Source organism: Chelonia mydas, chromosome 11 (assembly GCF_015237465.2).
Source record: "Chelonia mydas isolate rCheMyd1 chromosome 11, rCheMyd1.pri.v2, whole genome shotgun sequence".
NCBI lineage: Eukaryota > Metazoa > Chordata > Testudines > Cheloniidae > Chelonia > Chelonia mydas.
Genome location: NC_051251.2, coordinates 71836925 through 71864245, shown reverse-complemented (window position 1 = coordinate 71864245; position 27321 = coordinate 71836925). Strand labels below are relative to the sequence as shown.

The following is a 27321-nucleotide window of genomic DNA, read 5'->3' as shown; positions in this document are numbered from 1 at the left end:
GCCCTGAGGTAAGTGGGGAAGTGGGATACCGGGAGGAAGCAGGAGCGCGTGAGAGGGCAGGGCTCCTGCCTCATACTGAGAAAGAGGGACAATCAGCAAGTTATCTCAAGTGCCTATACACAAATGCAAGAAGCCTGGGAAACAAGCAGGGAGAACTGGAAGTCCTGGCACAGTCAAGGAATTATGATGTGATTGGAATAACAGAGACTTGGTGGGATAACTCACATGACTGGAGTATTGTCATGGATGGATATAAACTGTTCAGGAAGGACAGGCAGGGCAGAAAAGGTGGGGGAGTTGCATTGTATGTGAGCTCTGAGCAGTCATACTGCTCCCTTAAGTATGAAACTGCAGAAAAACCTGAGTGTCTCTGGATTAAGTTTAGAAGTGTGAGCAACAAGGGTGATGTCGTGGTGGGAGTCTGCTATAGACCACCGGACCAGGGGGATGAAGTGGACAAGGCTTTCTTCCGGCAACTAACGGAAGTTACTAGATCACAGGCCCTGGTTCTTATGGGAGACTTCAATCACCCTGATATCCACTGGGAAAGCAATACAGCGGTGCACAGACAATCCAAGAAGTTTGAAAATTGTAGGGGACAATTTCCTGGTGCAAGTGCTGGAGGAACCAACTAGGGTCAGAGCTCTTCTTGACCTGCTGCTCACAAACCGGGAAGAATTAGTAGGGGAAGCAAAAGTGGATGGGAACCTGGGAGGCAGTGACCACGAGATGGTCGAGTTCAGGATCCTGACACAGGGAAGAAAGGAGAGCAGCAGAATACGGACCCTGGACTTCAGAAAAGCAGACTTTGACTCCCTCTGGGAACTGATGGGAGAATCACATGGGGGGGGAAAGGAGTCCAGGAGAGCTGGCTGTATTTTAAAGAATCCCTATTGAGGTTACAGGGACAAACCATCCCAATGTGTAGAAAGAATAGTAAATATGGCAGGTGACCAGCTTGGCTCAACAATGAAATCCTTGCTGATGTTAAACACAAAAAAGAAGCTTACAAGAAGTGGAAGACTATAAAAATATTGCTCAGGCATGCAGGAGTGAAATCAGGAAGGCCAAATCACACCTGGAGTTGCAGCTAGCAAGAGATGTTAAGAGTAGCAAGAAGGGTTTCTTCAGGTATGTTAGCAACAAGAAGAAAGTCAAGGAAAATGTGGGCCCCTTACTGAATGAGGGAGGCAACTTATGACAGAGGATGTGGAAAAAGCAAATGTACTCAATGCTTTTTTTGCCTCTGTCTTCACGAACAAGGTCAGCTCCCAGACTACTGCACTGGGCAGCACAGCATGGGGAGGAGGTGACCAGCCCTCTCTCTGGAGAAAGAAGTTGTTCAGGACTATTTAGAAAAGCTGGACGAGCACAAGTCCATGGGGCCGGATGCGCTGCATCCGAGAGTGCTAAAAGAGTTGGTGGATATGATTGCAGAGCCATTGGCCATTATCTGTGAAAACTCATGGCGATCGGGGGAAGTCCCGGACGACTGGAAAAAGGCTAATGTACTGCCCATCTTTAAAAAAGGGAAGAAGGAGGATCCTGGGAACTACAGGCCAATCAGCCTCACCTCATCCCTGGAAAAATCATGGAGCAGGTCCTCAAGGAATCAATTCTGAAGCACTTAGAGGAGGGGAAAGTGATCAGGAACAGTCAGCATGGATTCACCAAGGGCAAGTCATGCCTGACTAATCTAATTGCCTTCTATGACAAGATAACTGGCTCTGTGGATGAGGGGAAAGTGGTGGATGTGTTGTTCCTTGACTTTAGCAAAGCTTTTGACACGGTCTCCCACAGTATTCCTGCCAGCAAGTTAAAGTAGTATGGGCTGGATGAATGGACTATAAGGTGGATAGAAAGTTGGCTAGATTGTCGGGCTCAGCTGGTAGTGATCAATGGCTCCATGTCTAGTTGGCAGCCAGTATCAAGTGGAGTGCCCAAAGGGTCAGTCCTGGGGCCGGTTTTGTTCAATATCTTCATAAATGATCTGGAGGATGGTGTGGATTGCACCCTCAGCAAGTTTGCAGATGACACTAAACTGGGAGGACAGGTAGATATGCTGGAGGGTAGGGATAGGATACAGAGGGACCTAGACAAATTAGAGGATTGGGCCAAAAGAAATCTGATGAGGTTCAACAAGGACAAGTGCAGAGTCCTGCACTTAGGACGGAAGAATCCCATGCACCGCTACAGACTAGGGACCGAATGGCTCGGCAGCAGTTCTGCAGAAAAGGACCTAGGGGTTACAGTGGACAAGAAGCTGGATATGAGTCAACAGTGTGCCCTTGTTGCCAAGAAGGCCAATGGCATTTTGGGATGTATATGTAGGGGCATTGCCAGCAGATCGAGGGACGTGATCGTTCCCCTCTATTCGACATTGGTGAGGCCTCATCTGGAGTACTGTGTCCAGTTTTGGGCCCCACACTGCAGGAAGGATATGGAAAAATTGGAAAACGTCCAGCAGAGTGCATCAAAAATGATTAGGCACTGGAACACATGAGTTATGAGGAGAGGCTGAGGGAACTGGGATTGTTTAGTCTGCGGAAGAGAAGAATGAGGGGGGATTTGATAGCTGCTTTCAACTACCTGCGTCAGGGAAGCCTGGCTGTTTAAAAATAGCCAGAGCCTCGCGAACCAGCTGAGCGGCAGCGAACCAGCTGAGCGGCAGCGAACCAGCTGAGCGGCAGCGAACCAGCTGAGCAGCGGGGACAGCAGAGCAGCTCACAGCAGGAGTTTGCCTGGGAGTTCGCCTGGAGTGAGCCCAGTGAGGCTTACATCTTGCAAACGTCTCTGAGGAAGCTCATAGTAGGTAGGTGATATGGAAGGGGGGGGGTTCAGCTGTTGTGACCTGCACTGGATGTGCCATGTTTGTCTTTCTTCCACAGGACAGAAGCGACTTTGTCTGTACAAAGTGCAAGCTGGTCTCCATATTGGAAGAGAAGATTGAAGGTCTGGAGCAACAGATAACGACCCTGCATTGTATACGAGAAACTGAGGATTTTCTGGACAAAACTCAGGATAGGCTTCTAGGGGCACAAAGCTCTAAAGATATAGAGCAGGTTGCACAGAGGAGCCAAGAGGCCAGTGAAGAAGCTTGGCAACATGTGACCTCCAGAAGAGGTAAGCGGAATGTCCGGGTTCCAGTAACACAGACACAGGTAACTAACCGCTTTCATGTTCTCTCCACAGGTACCATTGCGGAGAGTGGACCAGATGATATGTCTGGGGGGAGAAAGCAGAAGGAGACTCCGCTGGTTGGAAGGCATGAGATGCGATGTCCTGAGGTTGGGGGTTCCACGACCACCACTCCCAAGAGGAGAAGGCGGGTGGTGGTGGTCGGGGACTCTCTCCTCCGGGGGACTGAGTCATCTATCTGCCGCCCTGACCGGGAAAACCGAGAAGTCTGCTGCTTGCCAGGGGCTAAGATTCGCGATGTGACGGAGAGACTGCCGAGACTCATCAAGCCCTCGGATCGCTACCCCTTCCTGCTTCTCCACGTGGGCACCAATGATACTGCCAAGAATGACCTTGAGCGGATCACTGCGGACTACGTGGCTCTGGGAAGAAGGATAAAGGAGTTGGAGGCGCAAGTGGTGTTCTCGTCCATCCTCCCCGTGGAAGGAAAAGGCCTGGGTAGGGACCGTCGAATCGTGGAAGTCAACGAATGGCTACGCAAGTGGTGTCGGAGAGAAGGCTTTGGATTCTTTGACCATGGGATGGTGTTCCATGAAGGAGGAGTGCTGGGCAGAGACGGGCTCCATCTTACGAAGAGAGGGAAGAGCATCTTTGCCAGCAGGCTGGCTAACCTAGTGAGGAGGGCTTTAAACTAGGTTCACCGGGGGAAGGAGACCAAAGCCCTGAGGTAAGTGGGAAAGCGGGATACCGGGAGGAAGCACAGGCAGGAATGTCTGTGAGGGGAGGGCTCCTGCCTCATACTGGGAATGAGGGGCGATCAACAGGTTATCTCAAGTGCTTATATACAAATGCACAAAGCCTTGGAAACAAGCAGGGAGAACTGGAGGTCCTGGTGATGTCAAGGAACTATGACGTGATTGGAATAACAGAGACTTGGTGGGATAACTCACATGACTGGAGTACAGTCATGGATGGTTATAAACTGTTCAGGAAGGACAGGCAGGGCAGAAAAGGTGGGGGAGTAGCACTGTATGTAAGGGAGCAGTATGACTGCTCAGAGCTCCGGTACGAAACTGTGGAAAAACCTGAGTGTCTCTGGATTAAGTTTAGAAGTGTGTGCAACAAGAGTGATGTCGTGGTGGGAGTCTGCTATAGACCACCGGACCAGGGGGATGAGGTGGATGAGGCTTTCTTCCGGCAACTCACGGAAGCTACTAGATCGCATGCCCTGATTCTCATGGGTGACTTTAATTTTCCTGATATCTGCTGGGAGAGCAATACAGCGGTGCATAGACAATCCAGGAAGTTTTTGGAAAGCGTAGGGGACAATTTCCTGGCGCAAGTGCTAGGGGAGCCAACTAGGGGGGGCGCTTTTCTTGACCTGCTGCTCACAAACCGGGTAGAATTAGTGGGGGAAGCAAAAGTGGATGGGAATCTGGGAGGCAGTGACCATGAGTTGGTTGAGTTCAGGATCCTGACGCAGGGAAGAAAGGTAAGCAGCAGGATACGGACCCTGGACTTCAGGAAAGCAGACTTCGACTCCCTCAGGGAACAGATGGCCAGGATCCCCTGGGGGACTAACATGAAGGGGAAGGGAGTCCAGGAGAGCTGGCTGTATTTCAAGGAATCCCTGTTGAGGTTACAGGGACAAACCATCCCGATGAGTCGAAAGAATAGTAAATATGGCAGGCGACCAGCTTGGCTTAATGGTGAAATCCTAGCGGATCTTAAACATAAAAAAGAAGCTTACAAGAAGTGGAAGGTTGGACATATGACCAGGGAAGAGTATAAAAATATTGCTCGGGCATGTAGGAAAGATATCAGGAGGGCCAAATCGCACCTGGAGCTGCAGCTAGCAAGAGATGTCAAGAGTAACAAGAAGGGTTTCTTCAGGTATGTTGGCAACAAGAAGAAAGCCAAGGAAAGTGTGGGCCCCTTACTGAATGAGGGAGGCAACCTAGTGACAGAGGATGTGGAAAAAGCTAATGTGCTCAATGCTTTTTTTGCCTCTGTTTTCACTAACAAGGTCAGCTCCCAGACTGCTGCGCTGGGCATCACAGAATGGGGAAGAGATGGCCAGCCCTCTGTGGAGATAGAGGTGGTTAGGGACTATTTAGAAAAGCTGGACGTGCACAAGTCCATGGGGCCGGACGAGTTGCATCCGAGAGTGCTGAAGGAGTTGGCGGCTGTGATTGCAGAGCCCTTGGCCATTATCTTTGAAAACTCGTGGCGAACGGGGGAAGTCCCGGATGACTGGAAAAAGGCTAATGTAGTGCCAATCTTTAAAAAAGGGAAGAAGGAGGATCCTGGGAACTACAGGCCAGTCAGCCTCACCTCAGTCCCTGGAAAAATCATGGAACAGGTCCTCAAAGAATCAATCCTGAAGCACTTACATGAGAGGAAAGTGATCAGGAACAGTCAGCATGGATTCACCAAGGGAAGGTCATGCCTGACTAATCTAATCGCCTTTTATGATGAGATTACTGGTTCTGTGGATGAAGGGAAAGCAGTGGATGTATTGTTTCTTGACTTTAGCAAAGCTTTTGACACGGTCTCCCACAGTATTCTTGTCAGCAAGTTAAGGAAGTATGGGCTGGATGAATGCACTATACGGTGGGTAGAAAGCTGGCTAGATTGTCGGGCTCAACGGGTAGTGATCAATGGCTCCATGTCTAGTTGGCAGCCGGTGTCAAGTGGAGTGCCCCAGGGGTCGGTCCTGGGGCCGCTTTTGTTCAATATCTTTATAAATGATCTGGAGGATGGTGTGGATTGCACTCTCAGCAAATTTGCGGATGATACTAAACTGGGAGGAGTGGTAGATACGCTGGAGGGGAGGGATAGGATACAGAAGGACCTAGACAAATTGGAGGATTGGGCCAAAAGAAATCTGATGAGGTTTAATAAGGATAAGTGCAGGGTCCTGCACTTAGGATGGAAGAATCCAATGCACCGCTACAGACTAGGGACCGAATGGCTAGGCAGCAGTTCTGCGGAAAAGGACCTAGGGGTGACAGTGGACGAGAAGCTGGATATGAGTCAGCAGTGTGCCCTTGTTGCCAAGAAGGCCAATGGCATTTTGGGATGTATAAGTAGGGGCATTGCCAGCAGATCGAGGGACGTGATCGTTCCCCTCTATTCGACACTGGTGAGGCCTCATCTGGAGTACTGTGTCCAGTTTTGGGCCCCACACTACAAGAAGGATGTGGATAAATTGGAGAGAGTCCAGCGAAGGGCAACAAAAATGATTAGGGGTCTAGAGCACATGACTTATGAGGAGAGGCTGAGGGAGCTGGGATTGTTTAGTCTGCAGAAGAGAAGAATGAGGGGGGATTTGATAGCTGCTTTCAACTACCTGAAAGGGGGTTCCAAAGAGGATGGCTCTAGACTGTTCTCAATGGTAGCAGATGACAGAACGAGGAGTAATGGTCTCAAGTTGCAATGGGGGAGGTTTAGATTGGATATTAGGAAAAACTTTTTCACTAGGAGGGTGGTGAAACACTGGAATGCGTTACCTAGGGAGGTGGTAGAATCTCCTTCCTTAGAGGTTTTTAAGGTCAGGCTTGACACAGCCCTGGCTGGGATGATTTAACTGGGACTTGGTCCTGCTTCGAGCAGGGGGTTGGACTAGATGACCTTCTGGGGTCCCTTCCAACCCTGATATTCTATGATTCTATACCTGAAAGGGGGCTCTAAAGAGGATGGATCTAGACTGTTCTCAGTGGTAGCTGATGACAGGACAAGGAGTAATGGTCTCAAGTTGCAGTGGGGGAGGTTTAGGTTGGATATTAGGAAAAACTTTTTCACTAGGAGGGTGGTGAAACACTGGAATGCGTTACCTAGGGAGGTGGTGGAATCTCCTTCCCTAGAAGTTTTTAAGGTCAGGCTTGACAAAGCCCTGGCTGGGATGATTTAGTCGGGGATCGGTCCTGCTTTGAGCAGGGGATTGGACTAGATGACCTCCTGAGGTCCCTTCCAACCCTGATATTCTATGAACCATGTGCTGAATGACAGCGTGGCACGGAATAAGAAAGCCAAGCTAAGCCAAATGCATGCGAGCAAAGAGTTCTGGGTTTGGGGGGGGCCCATGTTGGCCAGTCTCACTGTTACGTTTCTTCTGAGGGTCACTTCTTCCAAGAGTTTAGGATGTACTGACTTAGAGGCAGGTCTGGTCAGCCAAGTGCTGCTGCTGACCAATGGACATCTGACCTCTGAGAGTTTGCAGTGACTCAGATGCTGTGGCTTGTTTATGCAAGACAGGCTGTGCATGGGCAACCAGATTTTTCAAAGGGGAAAAACTAGGCCTCCCTATAGTGGGGAGGTGGAAAGGGCCATGGGACAGTGGTTTTGGTGGCGGTCAGGGACAAGTAACAAGTAGAGACATGCTGACTCCCTCCTGCCCTTCCTGTCTTTTCTCCTTTACTGCACCAGCCTGCCTTGCTGTCTGTATTTAACCGCCTGCTTTCCCTTGCCATGGCTGTGCTGTTTGTAAGCCCACCTCTCCCAGATCTACCACAGGACAGAGCCAGCCTCTGACTCCAGCCAGGTTCACCTCTGGGAAGGGTTAGCTCAGCCTTGGGGGAAGTCGGTGGGAGACCTCAGGGTAAAGTGACAACATGTAATAGCCCTAGTGAAGAATAGGTCTGAAGGCCCACATCCACTCAGCCAACCTGCTGTCAGTTTCACCAGGCGGTGACTCCCTCGGATGGCCAATCTGCAAACGAGCTGGGAGAAAACACTGGAGGGGGGGAGGGTTCCCAAACCTCCAGAAATCCCAAGACAGGCCCTGAAAAGAAGGGCCATGCCAGGTCTTCAGGGACTCATAGTGACTGCCCTCTCCCACTCCTTCACACTCCCCAGTGTGGGTGGGGGGTGTGGCTGGAGTGCTCTGACTGTTCTGGAGGACACAACCACCATAGCAGCTCAGGGGAAGGCAGCGGGAAGTCAGATTTGCCTCCAAGTCTCTACAGTCTGGCATTGGTTAGGCAAGTGACTTCTGCTTTTCTGCTCAGCTCTGTTCTTTTAACCTCATCCTAGCAAACCACCTCCTCTCCACCTGTCTGGTGCAACATCTTGGACATGTAGACATGCACTTGTCTGTACAGCACCTAGCACACTGGGGTTTTGATTGGGGACTATGGTCCTATAAATCATGTGATCTTAAGGGCCGTCCCTCCCATCCCCTCAAAACTACTATGACCTTTACTTGTGACTGCAGCTGGAGGGAAGTCAGGAAAGGGAAGAAGCTGGTTCCTCAGAGTTGTGCTGAGAGATTGCTAAAACACGGGGAAAAACCGAGAAGATCCATAGCTTTTAAAGCAAGCAGGATGGGAAACAAATCAAATCTGCTGCTCTATTCTCAGGTCAGAAATCCAGGTAGCATTCTGAGGACCACCAGAGCTTCTCCAGCAAAATTCTCCAGCCTTCTTTCTTCTGCCAAGCACACGTGTCTCTTCCTCTTCTGCAGCAAAGGACCCAGAAATGTAGGCGCCTGAAATCTCTGCTTTTTAGTGGGTATTAAAGTGTCAGTGAAGAAATCCACAGAAAATGCTTTGCCTTCTGTTCCTTCGCACACTGTATTCTTAGGGGCAATTTGGGCAGCAGTGGAATTGAAGTGGTCTGGTTTGAAAATGCTCTGACTTTCATAATTTTCTTTTGTGCTCCCACCATGAGATCATCACTTCTTTTCTAGCTCAGTTTTGTATTAAACTTAGATGTCCATCTTTTGTTTTAGTCATGTGCCCTGTAATCTACTGACGCCTGCTGCAAGTATATACTGTTATCTTCTAATCCAACTGCCTCGGTTGCAAAGCAAGAGAGCACTGGCAGGCAGGCAGGAAATGGCACTTTTGTTTCTGTGGCAGAGATCAAAGCTAGTTCTATGCAATACACTCAGAATGGTCTGTCTTTTATTCACCCAGGCAGCTGCATGATCCTAGTTTGGAGATCGGCAAGGACATGGCTGCCAAGTTCTGCACAGCTCCGTGTGTGTCATTCTATGCCAATTAGTCCATGAGACAATTTGCATAATTGTCAGTGATTTGCATGAGCTTTGTGGTGTGGATTTAGCACTGGTGAAAGGCACTGGCTTCAGAGCCCTGATGAGTGAAGTTCTCTGTTTATCTACAAGGCAGCAGGATTGCAGGCTTCTCTCACACACTGGCCTGCCAGGACACCCAGTCATAAGAACATAAGAATAGCCATACTGGGTCAGACCAAAGGTCCATCTAGTTCAGTATCCTGTCTTCCAGAAGTGATGCTTCAGAGGGAATGAACAGAACAGGTGATCATCAAGTGATCACCATCCCCTGTCGCCTATTCCTAGCTTCTGGCAAACAGAGGCTAGGGTCACTTCAGAGCATCATTTTGCATCTCTGCCAAGCCTGTCTAATCACCATTGATAGACTTATCTAGTTCTTTTTTTAACCCTGTTATAGTCTGGGCCTTCACAACATCCTCTGGCAAGGAATTCCACAAGTTGACTCTGCGTTGTGTGAAGAAATACTTACTTTTGTTTTGTTTTTTAAACCTGCACCTTCATTTGATGACCCCTCATTTTTGTGTTAGAGAGTAAATAACACTTCCTTATTTACTTTCTCCACATCCCTCATGATTTTATAGACCTGTATCATATCCCCCCTTAGTTGTCTCTTTTCCAAGCTGAAAAGTCCCAGTCTTATTAATCGCTCCTCATATGGAAGCTGTTCCATACCCCTAATCATTTTTGTTGCCCTTTTCCAATTCCACTGTATATTTTTTTGAGATGGGGCGACCACATCTGCACACAGTGATGTAGGCATACCATGGATAGAGGCAACATGATATTTTCTGTCTTATTATCTATCCCTTTCTTAATGATTCCCAACATTCTGTTTGTTTTTTTTGACTGCTGCTGCACATTGAGTGGATGATTTTGGAGAACTATCCACAATAACTCCCAGGTCTCTTTCTTGAGTGGTAACAGCTAATTTAGACCCCATCATTTTATATGTATTGTTGGGATTGTTTTCCAATGTGCATTACTTTACTTTGCACCGTGCTGATCTGGGGGGCATTTTCTCTGGGGCTCAGAGCAGTAGCTCAGTGTCCAGGAGCAATTGTTGGTGCCTCTGCTTAGTCCACTACGTGTAGTAGTTAGTTTATAACACCTGGAGATGAGCCCCATGGTGCCCAGGCTCCTGACCACTTACTAGGTGGGAAAAATGTATGATCCCTGCTGAGCTGGGTTGGAGTTCAGCTACTGACCAAAGGTGAGAGTTTCTGCAGCATATTGGCAATGCCCAGTAGCAGCTAGCCCCCAGCAGCGCTAATGTGATACCTTCAGGAACAAGGCTTCCTTTCTTGAACAATAGGTGTATTTATGCTTGGAGCGGACACAGGCAGGCATCCACTGTGAGATGCCCTGGAGAGATTCAACTTCAAAGAGCAAAGCAAACTAGAACCACCCCCCACGAAGAAATTCCTCCCCAGTCTTATTTAGGAAAGGCTTCCCTGGGGCAGGATCATTCAAGGGGGTTGGGGGGCAGTGGATAGCTTGTGCCTCTTCTCATATACCCTTTGAGTGCCTAATCCAGGCACCTTATGCATGCAAACTCCCTGTGAAGTCAGGGAGGGTCTTGGTTGTGTTTTCATCACATGAGCAGGTTCCCATTGTCCCTAGTTGCTCTTTGCACCTGCAGCTAGCAGTAAGACTCACAAAAGCTGTTGCTAAGCTGGGGTGAGTGTGGTGAGCCAGACAATAAAGATCTTTCTCCTGTTCTTAGGCTCTGTACCTAAACAGAGCTCCACGAAGGTATTTAAACACAGCGAGAGATTCAGATCCGCACCCGGCAGCTAAGGACTGTGGAGATGCTGTGAGGTCTGGAAGAGAATTTCTCTGGCCTGGGCACCGTGTAGGACTGCCATAAGCAGCCTTACACTGCCACCTCACAAACTCCAGTGCAGGAGGTAGGCAGGCTAAGACAGGGCAGGTCAGCAGCACATGGCACTGTGCGGCTCTTGCTCTAACTTATGTCCAGGGCAGTTTCGGCCCTGGTGGATGCTAAGAATTAGACCCATAATGCACTAGGCCAACCTCTCTTGCCTTTCTTTTTCATGGTATTCAATAGTCATTGGGCATTGTTTGACCTCTGGGTAAGATTCTTGCCCATGTTTGAAAAGCAGTTCATTCTGGAGCTGTGATTGACCTAGACTAGGGCAAGTTTTTCAGCGTGATATGAAGTTCAGTGAAGTAGGCTTAAGCACAGCTAGAGCAGTCCATGAAAAATATCTAGATGGCAACGCAGTCACCATGCCAATCTGTGCGAACTTGAAACCACTGTTTCTTTTATCTCTTCCCATGTGGAAAGAGCTCACACAGAAATAACAAAGTTCACCACAGTCTACCTTGAGGGCCTGTAATTAATGAGAACTAGCAATGATGGGCGAATGAAATGAACAATGATCCAAATCCTCTCCCAAACCACAAAAGTACCTTTGTTGGGTGGTATCATTTAATTACGCAATGCAGCCAGCCACAATGACGCCAGCTAGCAATGCTCAAAGGTGGGAACCTCTCGCAAAATAATGGGAGATCAAAGATCCTGTCTTTGCAGTGAAAGTGCAACTCCAAACAAAGGAACCGGGGATGCCAGCTTCCAGGGACCATGGTATTTCCTAGTGCAGCAAGCAAGCCTGCCAATGCAATGCACGGTGGTGGAGATGGGTAAACCAAGGAAAACAGCAATGTCAGGTGGTAGTAAAGAGAGAGCGAGGGGCACAGGAAGATGGAACCAATAGAATGTGCTTGTTGGTCTTGGGCAAATATGGCTCCCTACTGAGCTCTCACTCACAGTACCAAAGGTTGAGCCTGGGAAACTTATGAGGAAAGCCTAGGAATGGCACCAGTGATCTAGTAAATGGTACAGTGTTTGGTGGAGGTGTAACACTGATAGACCCCAGGCGGCGGCAGGCAGGATTGAACCTGGTACCTTTGTACATGAGCCTCTACTGCGTGAGCTAAAAGCCACATGGCTGTTAGCTAAGGCTGTAGGAGACTCTTTTTAATGTCTAAGTAGTCTCAGTACCACTAGAGGGGACAGAGCATCACACCCAGGAGGTGTGTGGGTTACAGAGGCGCCCTGCATTAGTTGGGATCTAAAAGCAAATCCCAAGGGTATAACTCACTGGTGGTCATTAAAGATCTATTGTAACTATTTGAAAAGATTGCTTTGCTCAGGGGTCCAATTCTGGCACCTACATTCAACAAACTTAAAATTCTCTCCCACCGCACTCCGTCTCTCAAACACACATTGAATAGGATACTCTTCCCTTTTTGGCCCAAACTGTAATGTACTGGTGTTTGTGCACTATTAAAGAGCTGACACGTTCCACCTCTGGACTGGCTGCTATTCAGTAGATGGTAGGTATGAAATACTACTCTTATTACTTCAGTAGCAGGTGAAGTAATCCCAGCACAGCTTGTAAAGCATGTTGGGATGAAAGGCACTTGTAGAGCTGCAGGTATTGATACGTATCACTTATAAGACCCAATTAATTTTAGATGCAGATTTTCCCTCATTGGACAGACATGAACATCCACTCCCAGAGACTGTGTCACTTAGCAGCCCGCTGTTTCCTTTGATCCAGAACATGCTGATTGAGCCTTTGGTCCTATGGGAGCTCTAAGTGTATCAGAGATGAGCTTGATGCTTGTGCTTTGACTCCTCTGATGTACTCAGGAGCAGTTGCAATACCAGTGTTGTCATTGCAGGCCACAGTGGCTCCCAGGATGCTTTGCACACATTGGTTAATTCAGCCACACATCCAACCCTGTTAGCTAGGTAAATACTACACCCATTTTACAGGTGAGAATGCTAAATCACAGAAGAACTACATGATTTGCTCATGGCCACATGGGAAGTCTGTGGCAGAGCTGGGAATTGAACCCAGGTCTCCTAGCTCCTAGTCTTGTGCTTTAAAAAGCAAACAAACTCCTTTTGAGTCACTCAGTGCAACATCTCTGTGTTCTGTAGGTATCGCTTCAGAGTTAGGCAGCTGGTGTACTGTGACCATGGCTTATGTTCCTAATCATCTCATTTCTAGCGTGCATTGAATCCACCTGTTTTCTCTCATCTTATATTTAAATTGGAAGCTCTCTGGGGCAAGGACTGGGAGGGGTGTACAGAGCCTAGCACAATAGGACCACTTGGCACTACCATAATATAAATGGTCATCTAAAGTCATCTTTGTGGTGTCCATCACAGCTTAGAGTCTCTAGGAACCAGTCTACTTTATTTTACACTCTTCAGTAATAAGGTACTACAAAAGATGTGACCTAAATGCCTTCTGAAGATGGTGCCACGGTTCCACATTCCTAGCCCATCCTGCCAACATTTTTCTCACCCCAGTGAGCCCATCCCAGCTAGGCCTTTCTCCACAAACCTGATGTCTAAAGGTTCCTACAGTCACTGACCTGTAGTGGACTAAAAAGCCATTAGAATCACCACCATAACTCCATAGGAGGCCAGGCTGAAACAGCTGTCCTACTGCCCCTCTCACTGGAACTTTCTGGAAGCTCTGTAAGGTCCAATTAAAGTCAATGAGAGTTTACTGTCTAACTCCCATTTGTCTTGTCATGTTTTAGCTCTTCTGCTTCAGATCCTGGCTGGAACTCAAGTGGTAAAAGATGCTTGAACATGAGAAGGAGCAGGGAGGGGTCTTTATGTCTTGGGCAGGGGATTGCTAGCTATCTGTGAAGCCCCCGCGGCAGGCAGAGCCCAAAGCCTCTCTGCACCAGCTCTCCTTTCAGCTCCAGGTTTTGTGTTTCAGCTCCACCAGGTGTTTTCTGACCAGGATTAGTCAGGTTGGAAGCACCTGAAGCAGGCAGCATGATGCAGCTGAAAGAAAGTGAGGCCCCCAGATGTGAGAAATAAGGAAAAGAGTGGCGATGCCTTCACTGTTGGCTGATATCACTGTTCTCTCTCACCCTCTTCCTCACAGCCACTGTGCAGAGCAATAGCTGCCAACGAGGAGATCAGCCTGGGGTACTTGGAGGGAATGGACAGATGAATCTGCAGATCAATGGGGAAATGTTCTCCGAAGGGGACATGCTGCTCCAGGTACTGTATTATATCCTAGCCCTCTGCACCCAGAGTGCGAAGGGCAATTTGAAGCCCAGAAATATCCTGCACTTCAACTGATGGTGTGCAATGGATGAATGCACCATAGCCAAGTCACAACTTTGAATCCTGCACTACTGATTAGCTGTGTGGGCATGGAGGCACAGGGAGGGGAGTGGGCTGCCCATGTAAGCTGCCTCTGATGGGAGTCTAATGCAAGTGTTGTTTCTGAGTGCTGTGAGATTTTTGGGTCTGTCTTCGCCACAGGGCTAACTTGAGCTCTTACCCAGGTGTTGCCCCTGGCCCCCATCCTGTCCACACACAAAGCCCTCTCAACCAAGTGGGGTGGTGCTTTACACCCAAGCTTGCTGGCCTGTAGGCTAGAGGTTGGGGGCAGCTTGCATACTTAGCTGTGAGGACGCAGGCTAAGTCGCTCAGTGCTGGTAGTCCTCCAATGCCTTTTCCACAATTCCTCTTGTGTCCCCAGATGAACAGACAAGTTCTCCCAGAATTCACTGGGAAAGAATCCCAGAGCAGCTCAGTTACTGCATACCAAAAACCCAAGGGAAGCCTTAGTGACACACACAGGGAAGTGCAGCAGCAGGGAGGATGCAGGAATGCCAGTGTGACTTTGCACCATGGTTGCTCTCACCTTGCCCAGGCCAACCCGGGTGCCAATCACCTGAGTTAACTCTGCAGTGAAGACACTCTTAATTAGTCTTTAAAGTGCTTGGAGCTCCTTGGATGACAGAGACTACTATATATAAGTATATCTGGATAATAACTAGGGCTGTCAATTAATCACAGTTAACTCGTGATTAACTGAAAAATTAACTGCGATTAAAAAACGATTAATTGCACTGTTAAACAATAGAATACCAATTGAAATTTTAAATATTTTGGAATGTTTTTTTCTACATTTTCAACTATGTTGATTTCTAGTACAACACAGAATACAAAGTGTACACTGCTCACTTTATATTTTATTACAAATATTTGCACTGTAAAAATGATAAATAGTATTTTTCAATTCACCTCATACAAGTACTGCACTGCAATCTTTTTATCATGAAAGTGTAACTTACAAATGTAGATTGTTTTATTTTATGTAACAAAAACAATGTAAAACTTTAGAGCCTACAAGTCCACTCAGTCTTACTACTTGTTCAGGCAATCGCTAAGACAGAGAAGCTTGTTTACATTTATGGGAGATACTGCTAACTGCTTCTTATTTACAACGTCACCTGAAAGTGAGAACAGGCATTCGCGTGGCACTTTTTTAGCTGGTGTTGCAAGGTATTTACATGCCAGATATGCTATCAGCATGGACGCATGTCTTTTGGAATGGTGGTTGAAGCATGAAAGGACATATGAATCTTTAGCGCATCTGGCACGTAAATATCTTGCAACGCCAGCTACAACAGTGCCATGTGAATGCCTGTTCTCTCTCTCAGGTGACATAAACAAGAAGTGGGCAGTATTATCTCCTGCAAATTGTAACCAAACTTGTTTGTCTGAGCAATTGGCTCAAGTAGGACTGAGGGACTTTTTTATTTTTGAATGCAGTTTTTTTGTTCATAATTCTACATTTGTAAGTTCAACTTTCATGATAGATATTGCACTACAATACTTGTATTAGGTGAATTGAAATATACTATTTCTTTTGTTTTTTACAGTGCAAATATTTGTAATCAAAATAAATATAAAGGTGAGCACTGTACAATTTGTATTCTTTCCTGATTCTGGATCCTAGTAGCTGATTCCCAGAGATTTGAGTCTGCAACTCTTCAAACTAAAGGACTTAGTCCTGCTCTTGAGGTGGCAGAGGGTCATGCTTTCAGTGCTGACGGCCATAGGTTTGGACTCTGACGTCAGCCTGAATGTACACTCATCCAATCAGAGGGCACACACAATCCTATAAGTTACTGTATCTGACCAGTCACAGCTCACCAATAGAGCTCTCATAATTTTTTGTGATGAATGGGACTTCAAGTGAGTGAAGTTAGAGGTGTAAGCTTTGGCTTAGCCTGTCAAGGAGACTCAGGCTCCTATGTCGCTTAGGCCTTGCAACACTGAGCAAAGTGATGCCAAAAATCTCTAAAAATCTGGGCTTTAGGACCCAAATTGATGCTTTACAAATCTGGGCTTTAGAACCTATATCTGGGTGTAGGAGCCTAACTTGAAGCTCTTATTTAACTCTTAGCCATACACTTTTACAGACTCCACCTTCTGCTGATCTCTATTTGGAGAGAAGATGTTTTAGTAGCTATTGTAGAAAGAATTTCAAGAGAAAAGGAGGATCATTAATATGCAAATATACTCCTGAATGTTTAAAATCTGGACATTTTCCATTCCAAAAGGAGAGCATCTAGAAGTTATATCTCCTCTGAAATCCTGTGTTGGGAGGAATTGCCAACTATCCCAATTTTATCATATTTCACAATATTTGGAGACTTTCTTAAAGCCCCAGCTCCTGGAGTCAAGTGATTAGGTGGGACTCTCAGCTTTCATAGTTTTAAAAGATGTTTCTAGGTTAATGGTTCCAAAGAAAAGCTTGAAAATGTGACCCAAATGGACCTTAGAAAGCGACAAAACAGAAGGCAAATGGAATGAACTTCAAAAGTATTCTTTGGCTTGAAAATCATGATTTTAAAATCTCCTGATTTTGGGGGTCCTGACACATGGTTTTTCAACGCTTGAGCAGGTAATACTGAAAATGCACTCTGGCTTATAACTATTAATGCCATTACATCTTGCAAAAAAAAGTTTATATTGATTGGGAGCAGGGCCTCAGGGGAGAAGGAGGGGTAAGGGGGCTGGCCCATGGTGAAAAGTTGATGGACCAGACCTGCCCACTTTCAAAAAGTGGGAGGGCCCTGGTCCCTTGGCCCCCACTGTTCTGTTCTGGCACCCATGCTGCAGACTCCTTGGGCAGCTCCAGAACTTGGTTCTGTTATGCACCAAAACTTGTCTTCACGGCAGCATCCTTACTAGACATAACTGGAGTTCATAATCTTCTGCCCACTGATGTCTTTGTTGGCTGTGGGTGAGAGGGAATGCGCAGCTGGGAGTAATGGTGCCATGTCTCTGCCAAAACCAATTTGGCTGCTAAATGTTGCAATTTGAGAGCTGGCCATTTTCCCTCTGCCCTTGTATGTCAAAACCAAATAACCCACCTCCAGAATTCCTTTGTGATGGAGTCTTGGGAATGAAAAGAAGCAACAAAATGTTATAGAGGAGAGTGACTTAGGGTAGATCCCTGCTTCCACGAGGCTGCTCATAGCCATCTGCCAGCTCCTCTTGCTTTGTTTGAAAACCATAGAATTCTTCTGGTTCTCACCTCATCAACACCCCACCCTAGACTTCCCCAACAAGAAGTGGACACTCTGCTCTTCCAGGGGGCCATAGAGCCTGTCCCACCTCAATACAAGAGAAGAGCCGCCTTCTCGCTCTACTTCATCCCAAAAAAGGGCGGAGAGCACCACCCCATTCTAGGTCTTCGGATGCTATACACCTTTACCAGAAAGTCCAAATTCCATATGGTAACACTGGCATCAATTATTCCCTCCATCCCCCAGGGAGCCTGGTTTGTGCTTCATTTTGAAAGGCACACTTCCATGTAGATGTTCACCCAGCCCACTGCAAGTTTCTCCATTTTCAGGAAGGACACCAACGCTACCAGGTGGGTCCTTTGGGTCCTTCCGTTTGGTATATTGACATCTCAACAAGTGTTCAAAAAGGTCTTCTCTGTGATAGAAGCCCAAATTTGCGGATGATACTAAACTGGGAGGAGTGGTAGATACGCTGGAGGGGAGGGATAGGATACAGAAGGACCTAGACAAATTGGAGGATTGGGCCAAAAGAAATCTGATGAGGTTCAATAAGGATAAGTGCAGGGTCCTGCACTTAGGACGGAAGAACCCAATGCACCGCTACAGACTAGGGACCGAATGGCTAGGCAGCAGTTCTGCGGAAAAGGACCTAGGGGTGACAGTGGACGAGAAGCTGGATATGAGTCAGCAGTGTGCCCTTGTTGCCAAGAAGGCCAATGGCATTTTGGGATGTATAAGTAGGGGCATAGCGAGCAGATCGAGGGACGTGATCGTTCCCCTCTATTCGACACTGGTGAGGCCTCATCTGGAGTACTGTGTCCAGTTTTGGGCCCCACACTACAAGAAGGATGTGGATAAATTGGAAAGAGTCCAGCGAAGGGCAACAAAAATGATTAGGGGTCTAGAGCACATGACTTATGAGGAGAGGCTGAGGGAGCTGGGATTGTTTAGTCTGCAGAAGAGAAGAATGAGGGGGGATTTGATAGCTGCTTTCAACTACCTGAAAGGGGGTTCCAAAGAGGATGGCTCTAGACTGTTCTCAATGGTAGCAGATGACAGAACGAGGAGTAATGGTCTCAAGTTGCAATGGGGGAGGTTTAGATTGGATATTAGGAAAAACTTTTTCACTAAGAGGGTGGTGAAACACTGGAATGCGTTACCTAGGGAGGTGGTAGAATCTCCTTCCTTAGAGGTTTTTAAGGTCAGGCTTGACAAAGCCCTGGCTGGGATGATTTAACTGGGACTTGGTCCTGCTTTGAGCAGGGGGTTGGACTAGATGACCTTCTGGGGTCCCTTCCAACCCTGATATTCTATGATTCTATGATTCTATGAAATGTGCCACTTTGGCCATTCAGTATACCCCTACCTTAACGACTGGCTCCTCCTGCTGCTATCGCGCCAGGAAGTAACCTGTGCAATCCTCGTCCTTCACACGCTATTGGCATCAATGAAGCAAAATCAGAATTGAAAGCTATACAGATGATACACGTGCCAATAAAGTGTCTCGACTCCGTCATGGTGAGAGCTTTCCTTCCAGCAGACCACATCACAACACTGACGTCCTGCATCGCAGACCCCACACCATGGTCCGCCACTGTCTCTCTCTCTCTCTCTCTCTCTCCTTGGCCATATGGCTACCTGCTTCTATGTGACACCACACTCAAGTCTCCACATGCGTTGCCTCAAGTTGCAGTGGGGGAGGTTTAGGTTGGATATTAGGAAAAACTTTCATCAAGAGGGTGGTGAAACACTGGGATGTGTTACCTAGGGAGGTGGTAGAATCTCTTTCCTTAGAAGTTTTTAAGGTCAGGCTTGACAAAGCCCTGGCTGGGATGATTTAGTTGGGGATTGGTCCTGCTTTGAGCAGGGGGTTGGACTAGATGACCTCCTGAGGTCCCTTCCAACCCTGATATTCTATGATTCAGATGTGGCTCCTCTCTGTCTACAGACCCAGCACAGACCAGAATTCCCCGGACCGGGCTAGCCTCCCTCACGTGGTGGGCAGATCCTTCCAAGGTCATGATCGACACCCCCCTTGTCCCTCCCACACCACAGGTCACTATCACAATAGATGCCTCCCTCACGGGTTGGGGAGCCCACCCTGGACCCACCACATGACCCGGGGAGTGTGGATACCATGGGAGGTCAGGATGAACATAACCATGCTAGAGCTCTGAGCAGTCCATTTAGCATGTCAGGCCTTTCCCCCACTCATTCAGTCCTTCCATGTTTAACTGCTCTCCGACAACTTCATGGCTATGTTGTACATCAACCAGCAGGGTGGCACCAAGTCACCCTCCCTCTGTTTTTGAGTCTCTTTGCCTTTGGAACTGGTGCATAAAAACCACGTAACACTTCAAGCCATGTATCTCCCAGGCACCTAGAATTCCCTGGCCGATGCACTCAGCAAGACTCTCTACTTCAATCACGAGTGAGAACTGCATGATGTCACCATACTACGGTATCTCTTTGAGAACTGGGGCACCCCTTGGTGGGACCTCTTTGCCACTTGTCAGACCTGGAACTTGCCCCTCTATTATTCCAGCGGAGCAATAAGGGAGGACTCACAGGGCAATGGGCTCCTCCTCCCCTGGACAGAACACTTCTGCTACACCTTTCTTCCCATTCCCCTTCTGCCACAAGTACTACTCACAATTCGCCAGAACAGCCACTGTGATACTCGTAGCTCCAGTCTGGCCCTGTCAGTTCTGGGTCACAAATGTGGGTGGCACATATGAGAGACTTGGGGAAGCCAAGCCTCCTCAAAAAAGGCTAGCCATGCAGGGGGCAAGAAATGCAGGATGGAGGCGTGCCAGCCGGCCGCCTTTGGAGTGCCGCCGCTGGAAGCTTTGTAGAAGTGGGGGAGCATCGGGCCCTGGATCGTGGTCCCACTTGCCCTCCGCCTGAAGGCCCCACTCTGCCTCTTCCCCCAAGGCCCACCTCTCGCTCCTCTCCACCCCCTGTTCCCCACCTGTCACTCATCCTTAAGGCAGGAAAAAGTGATGGGGCCATGACCCCTTGGCCCCCCAACCTGTTCCATCACCCCTTAGCTGAGTTGCTATAGCATCAGCATGCACACCGGGAGGAGGAATCCCAGAGCTGGGCCAGGCAGTGTGAGGCTGTGAGAGCTGATGCTGGAGGAATTTAAAATCTAAGTAGTTCAGGACCTTCAGTATTGCTCCTGCAATGCTCTCTGCTGTCATATTCAAACCTAACCCACAGGATGATTTTCTTATTTCTTACCCCTCTGTTAATATCTCTTCTCTCCCGTGATCTTTCATTTCTTAAATCTGTGCTTTGATTTTCTATTTCACTTGAGGCATTTGGAATCCAGTTCTTCTCATAAGTACTTTGAAAATCCACTCCCTGCACTGCATATGAACCCCAAGAAGAATTCAGTATCCCCCGCCTATGCTAACTCATCCAGTGTGTGACAAACTTCCTCCTCTACTTTGGTGGGTCCTGCGCTTTTTGGTGGATTTGCTCACCTGAGAGGTTCACAGCAGCCCTCAGTTTGGCTGTTTCTGCTAGAGGCTCAAACCTGCCAGTCACTCAGCTAACCTCATCACTGGCCAGCATGGGGGAAATGGAGAATAATCGCCACAGTCTCTGTTGTCCCACCTAATGGGTCAGGGACAGGCCAGATCCCTTTCCAAATTAGACCTTCCCTTCTGGTGTTGCTCACAGACCTGGTCAACTCCTCCTGTGTCCGATCAGGAGTTGGGGGGGAACCCAGGCCAGCCCTCTACACCGGGTTCCAGCCCAGAGCCCTGTGGATAGCAGCTGTCTATGCCTCCTGTATGACCGCTACAACTACAGCTCCCTGGGCTACTTCCCCATGGCCTCCCCCAAGCACCTTCTTTATCCTCACAACAGGATCTTCCTCCTGAAGCCTGATCACACTTGTACTCCTCAGTCCTCCAGCAGCACACTTTCTCACTCCTTGCACGCCCTCCACTAACTGATGGGAGGTCCTTTTTAAACCAGGTGTCCTGATTAGTCTGCCTGTCATAATTGATTCTAGTATATTCTTAATTGGCTCCAGGTGTTTTAATTAGCATGCCTGTGTTAACTGGTTCTAGCAGGTTCCTGATTGCTCTAGGGCAGCTTCTGCTCTAGTCACTCAGGGAACAGAAAACTGTTCATCCAGTGGCCAGTATATTTGCCTTCTACGAGACTCCTGTACCCTACTGGTCTGGTCTGTCACAAGTATAATCAGTCTGAAAACCATTAGCCATCATTGTTTCATGATCAGTTCTACATTTTCAAATATATTTATTTCAATTTCAACACAGAATACAAAGTGTACGGTGCTCACTGTATTTCATGTAGAGCTGATCATGAAATAAGCTTTCTAAAAGTATACCTTAGCTATGATAGTAATTTAAATGTTATTGCACAGTCTGCATTACAGTCTGAATTTACTTAGATTGTAAGCTCTTTGGGGCAGGGATCATCTTGGGGAAATGGTAATACAAATAATAATTAATAAACAGCTGCTTATCATCAGGGGCCTCATTTCAGAAAAATTCCTCAGGGCAATAGAAGTTGTGTCAGCATGGAGAACATGCTTAACATTATATCCTGAAAAGTTGGGGCACTGGGCGGGGGGAGAGGGAGACAAAAAGTGGAAGACATAATGGATCATATAGACCAGGGGTTCTCAAACTGGGGGTCGGGACCTTCAGGGGGTCGTGAGGTTATTACATGGGGGGATCATGAGCTGTCAACCTCCACCCCAAACCTCGCTTTGCTTCCAGCTTTTATAATGGTGTTAAATATATTAAAAAGTGTTTTTAATTTATAAGGGGGGGTTGCACTCAGAGATTTGCTATGTCAAAGGGGTCACCAGTAAAAAAGTCCTGCAGCATTCTAATCAATGGGAGTTTTACAGTTCACTTCAATAGGCACAGGATCAAATTTGCACAGTTTCGGCCTCTTAATATAGCAACTCCGAGAGCAAAAGTCCTTTGGAACACAGATCAAACCATTTAAGATTAAAACTAGCTCCCATAAAAAGTTTCTATAACCTGGAAAATCTGACTGTTGCTTCACTGTGCACAAAAAGAACCAGAAGCAGGACAAACTAAAGACAGTACTCCAAACAGTCAGTAACCTGAGCTGTTCAGTTGACACCACCATTGAATCAAGTTGACTGAAGGGAGTCTGATTTTTCTTGGCACCCTTGCAAAGTGCAAATGTTTAAATAATAGCATCAAGAAGCTAAAAGCACATTGTTTATAGAGAAAGCAATCCTTTTGTGTGACTTGAAGCTGTAATTTTTTTTTTTCTTGTACGTGCTGGCATTTTTTAACACCAGAACAAAGCAGTCATTAATTGATCACAATTTACCAGAAATAATTTTCTCTCAGGGTATTATGGATTTTTCTTCCTCTTTTCTTTCCATACAGATAAGGTAATTATTTTCTTTAGACCAACCAGGAATCCTGCATTCTTTTGCCAGACATAGAGTATTCTGCATGCTGCTCCTCTTGGAGATTACAAAACAAGGCTGAAATATTTCTCACTACTCAAGTTGCAGGTGTCCTGTACGCTACTTGGGTAAAATATATTACAAGTAGAAGCAGAGCAATTCCTACAGTCACACACAACTCCTGCTGACTTCACTGGGACTTTACCTGAGTTAGGAGTGAAGGATTTGAGAAGAAAATGCAGGGTGCTGGTGACCAAGACTTGATATTTTTAATAGCTGTCTATTTAGAAAGTATAAGCCATTTTACAAATCATTGCCAGGTAGGTTCCATGAATGCAATATTTACAATGACAAAAATGAACATATCACTTTTTGAGGAAGAGAGACACAATGCAATGACATTGCCCAGTGTCTCTACAGGACATGGTAATACCACATTAGAGGACTGACTTCTTTCCATTGCTATGGGGGGCAAAATCCTGGCTCTGTCGAAGTCAATGAGAGATTTGCCATTGATTTCATTAGAGCCAGGATTTCACCCTTTGTTTCTAGGAATTTTCTTAAACTGCAAAACAATTCACTCTTTGCTCATTAACAAACCACAGCAGGTCTATTATAGTAATCAATTTTGCAAAAAGACAATCCAATGCAATTGGTGGAGGTTTTTCACAGATGAGTTTGCAATATATCTGAGCATTGTATACATGGCAACCAAATATCAGTATCTCTGTCTATTTTGGTGGGTGTACTCGATGAATGAATATTATTTTTGCCATAACCGCGATCTTCCATATTTTTTGGAACCATTCCTCTAATGTGGGGGATTTCTGCTTTGCCATTGAGGAGCTATCAATTTAATTTTTCCTTTTTAGTATATGCCTTGCATTTAATTGCCGAGTACAGAGCTAAAGGTGAAGTTAGCAGGTGACATGAATACAATTAACAGAAGCAGTGAGTATTTGTACAGATTAGGTCCATGTTAGAAGCTTTATCATCTGCCCTTGGAGAGGTAGATAAGAGTGCAGTCTATTTGCCAGTGCAATTAGTGAGTGCTGTGTTAGGATAAGTTGAAGGACATTTAGAACATTAGCACCATTTGGCTGGAACCAGGGTGAAATCAGATGTGAACGAACTGTGGTCCCAAGTATGAGACAGGTGGGAACCATGCTATTGTCTTCTTGAAGTTGTGTCAAAGAATTTGCACATTTCTAATAAGAGGGAGAAAGCAACTGCAGATACCACAGATGTAAGGGTAGGGATCCCACATAGATCGGAGGCCTCGGAGGCAAGAGGGCACAGGGCAGGGAATACTGTCTCCTATAATGGTTATTTCAGCCTCAGAGGTACCCAGCATCCACCCTCCCTGCTCCCACAGTCCTTATGTTAAACCACAGTGGCCAATGGAAAGCTTTATTAATGTTTATTTATATACAAATACCCATATGCATACATTTGGGGATAGCCACCATCTTGGATAGTAGCAGGGATTAAATCAGGGGCCTCTGGAGCTAAATGTCTGATTCGCTTCAGCTGGAGCTAAAAAGCCAGGCTCTTCAGCACAGAGTTGTAGCAGACTCAGACTCTGTATGATTCAGACACACAGTCACGTGCACAAGGACCACAGTTCTATTTCCACAAGTATTGATGGTGGCAGTGTTTGCCTGGTCATTTGTGGGGTGGGGATTATCTGAGTGAGTGTGCAGAAACAATAACCTATCTGACCAGCCACCCAGTGCGGACGGAGTACTCAGAGCACTGGCTGTGACTGTAAAATGATGAGTCATCCCTGACCTAGAGCCCGATTAAGACACATGCACTGATGAGTCATGCTGTGCTGGGTTCCAGCCAATCTACAAGCCAGGAACTGGCCTGGTGACTCTCAGGGCGAGTATAGAAGCCTCACAGCAGCTTAGTTTGCTCAACATCACTCAAGGGCTTGGAACACTTCCTTGCTTAACAGTGGCAACAGCCTCCGCAAGCCTTGCTCTAGCCCTGTTCCTTGTCCTGCTCCATCCTAGCTCTCACTCCGGCCTCATTCCAGCCCCGCTCTAGCCTCCTAATTCTGACTTTGATCCCTGACTCCAACTGCAAGGCCCGACCACCCCCATCATGCTTTCTGACAGTGGTAAATCATTAGTTCAGGAATGATCCAAAAAAGGGGTTTTTGTCAAGTAAATTGTTCACTGCAATTCAGTTGCCGATCTCTAAAATAGGCACTGATTCAGCAGAGCACTTAAACCTGTATTTAACACCCATTGAAATCAACAAAACTTAATGAGATGCTTAAATTAGTGCTTTGCTGAATCAGAGCCCAAAGACTCACCTTTCTTTAAAATCCCCCGTCATGCCCCTCGATCTGTTTTGCCCCATGGCTGTCAGCCCTGGGCGGCTGGGGGTTCAGTTAATACAGAGAGCTGGATAATGGAGGCTTGAATAATCTGGGTTCTACTATATACGTTTTTATTTTTTCATAAAATGTAAAAACTAATGATTCTCTGTAAAAATGGAAATTCCATGTTTTTCTGTGGCAAACGGATTTCTAGGATCCCAGGTAACAAGTTCACACACAGTCCTGTAGTGTTCCCCTGTGTCATGGATCTATGCACATACACAGAAAATATTGTTGTGCACCCTATAGGACTGGATCTCTTCTTTCTTTCAGGCACTCAATGGATTTGTCATTGCAGTCACGGCAGACAGTTCTGTCTTCTACGTCTCGCCTACAGTTCAGGACTACCTGGGATTTCATCAAGTGAGTAGCATTTTTTTCCTGATTTAAGAAGAGGGTGGTGTAGTTTAAACGTGATCAGTTGCTAATGTCCATTACTAGCTGAGAGGCTGTTTCTTCTCTTGGAAGATCATAAGATATAATACACACCCACACACACATATATATATTAGAGCTGTTGATTAATCACAGTTAACTCACACAATTAACTCACAAAAATTAATCATGATTAAAAAAATTAATCGCGATTAATTGCAGTTTTAATTGCACTGTTAAACCATAGAAGACCAAATGAAATTTATTAAATATTTTGGATGTTTTTCTACATTTTCATATATATTGTATTCTGTATTGTAATTGAAATCTAAGTGTATATTATTTTTTTACAAATATTTGCACTGTAAAAATGACAAAAGAAATAGTATTTTTCAGTTCCCCTCATACAAGTACTGTAGTGCAATCTCTTTGTCATGAAAGTGAAACGTATAAATGTAGATTTCTTTTGTTACATAACTGCACTCAAAAACAAAACAATGTAAAATTTCAGAGCCTACAAGTCCACTCAGTCCTACTTCTTCTTCAGCCAATCAGTAAGACAAACAAGTTTGATTACATTTACAGGAGATAATGTGCTGCCTTCTTATTTACCATGTCACCAGAAGTTGAGAACAGGCATTTGCATGGCATGTTTGTAGCCAGCATTGCAAGGCATTTACGTGACAGATATGCTAAACATTCGTATGCCCCTTCATGCTTCAGCCACCATTCCAGAGGACATGCTTCCATGCTGATGATGCTCGTTAAAAAAATGTGTTAATTAAATTTGTGACTGAATTCCTTGGGGGATAATTATATGTCCCCTGCTCTGTTTTACCCGCATTCTGCCATATTGTTCATGTTATAGCAGTCTCAGATGTTCATTTTAAGAACACTTTCACTGCAGATTTCACAAAACGCAAAGAAGGAACCAGTATGAGATTTCTAAAGACAGCTGCAGTGCTCAACCCAAGGTTTAAGAATATGAAGTGCCTTCCAAAATCTGAGAGGGATGAGGTGTGGAGCTTCCTTTCAGAAGTCTTAAAAGAGCAACACTCTGATGCGGAAATTACAGAACCTGAACCAGCAAAAAGGAAAATCAACCTTCTGTTGGTGGCGTCTGACTCAAATAATGAAAATGAACATGTGAAAATGAACATGTAATCAAGTCCTCAGCATGAACGCATGTCCCCTGGAATGGTGGTTGAAGCATAAATGGACATATGAATCTTTAGCACACCTGGCACGTAAATATCTTGCAACGCCGGCTATAACAGTGCCATGAGAACACCTGTTCTCACTTTCAGGTCACATCGTAAAGAAACGGGCAGCATTATCTCCTGCAAATGTAAACAAAATTCTCTGAACAAGTAGGACTGAGTGGACTTGCAGGCTCTAAAATTTTACGTTTTATTTTTGAATGCAGATTTTTTTGTACATAATTCTACATTTGTAAGTTCAACTTTCATGATAAAGAGGTTGAACTACAGTACTTGTATTAGGTGAATTGAAATATACTATTCCTTTGTTTTTTTACAGTGCAAATATTTGTAATCA

General features: G+C 46.3%; 1 pseudogene; it reads left to right on the top strand.

Annotated features, from left to right (window-relative positions):
- LOC102930936 overlaps positions 1-27321 on the top strand; it is a 149865-nt pseudogene that overhangs the window by 95570 nt on the left and 26974 nt on the right.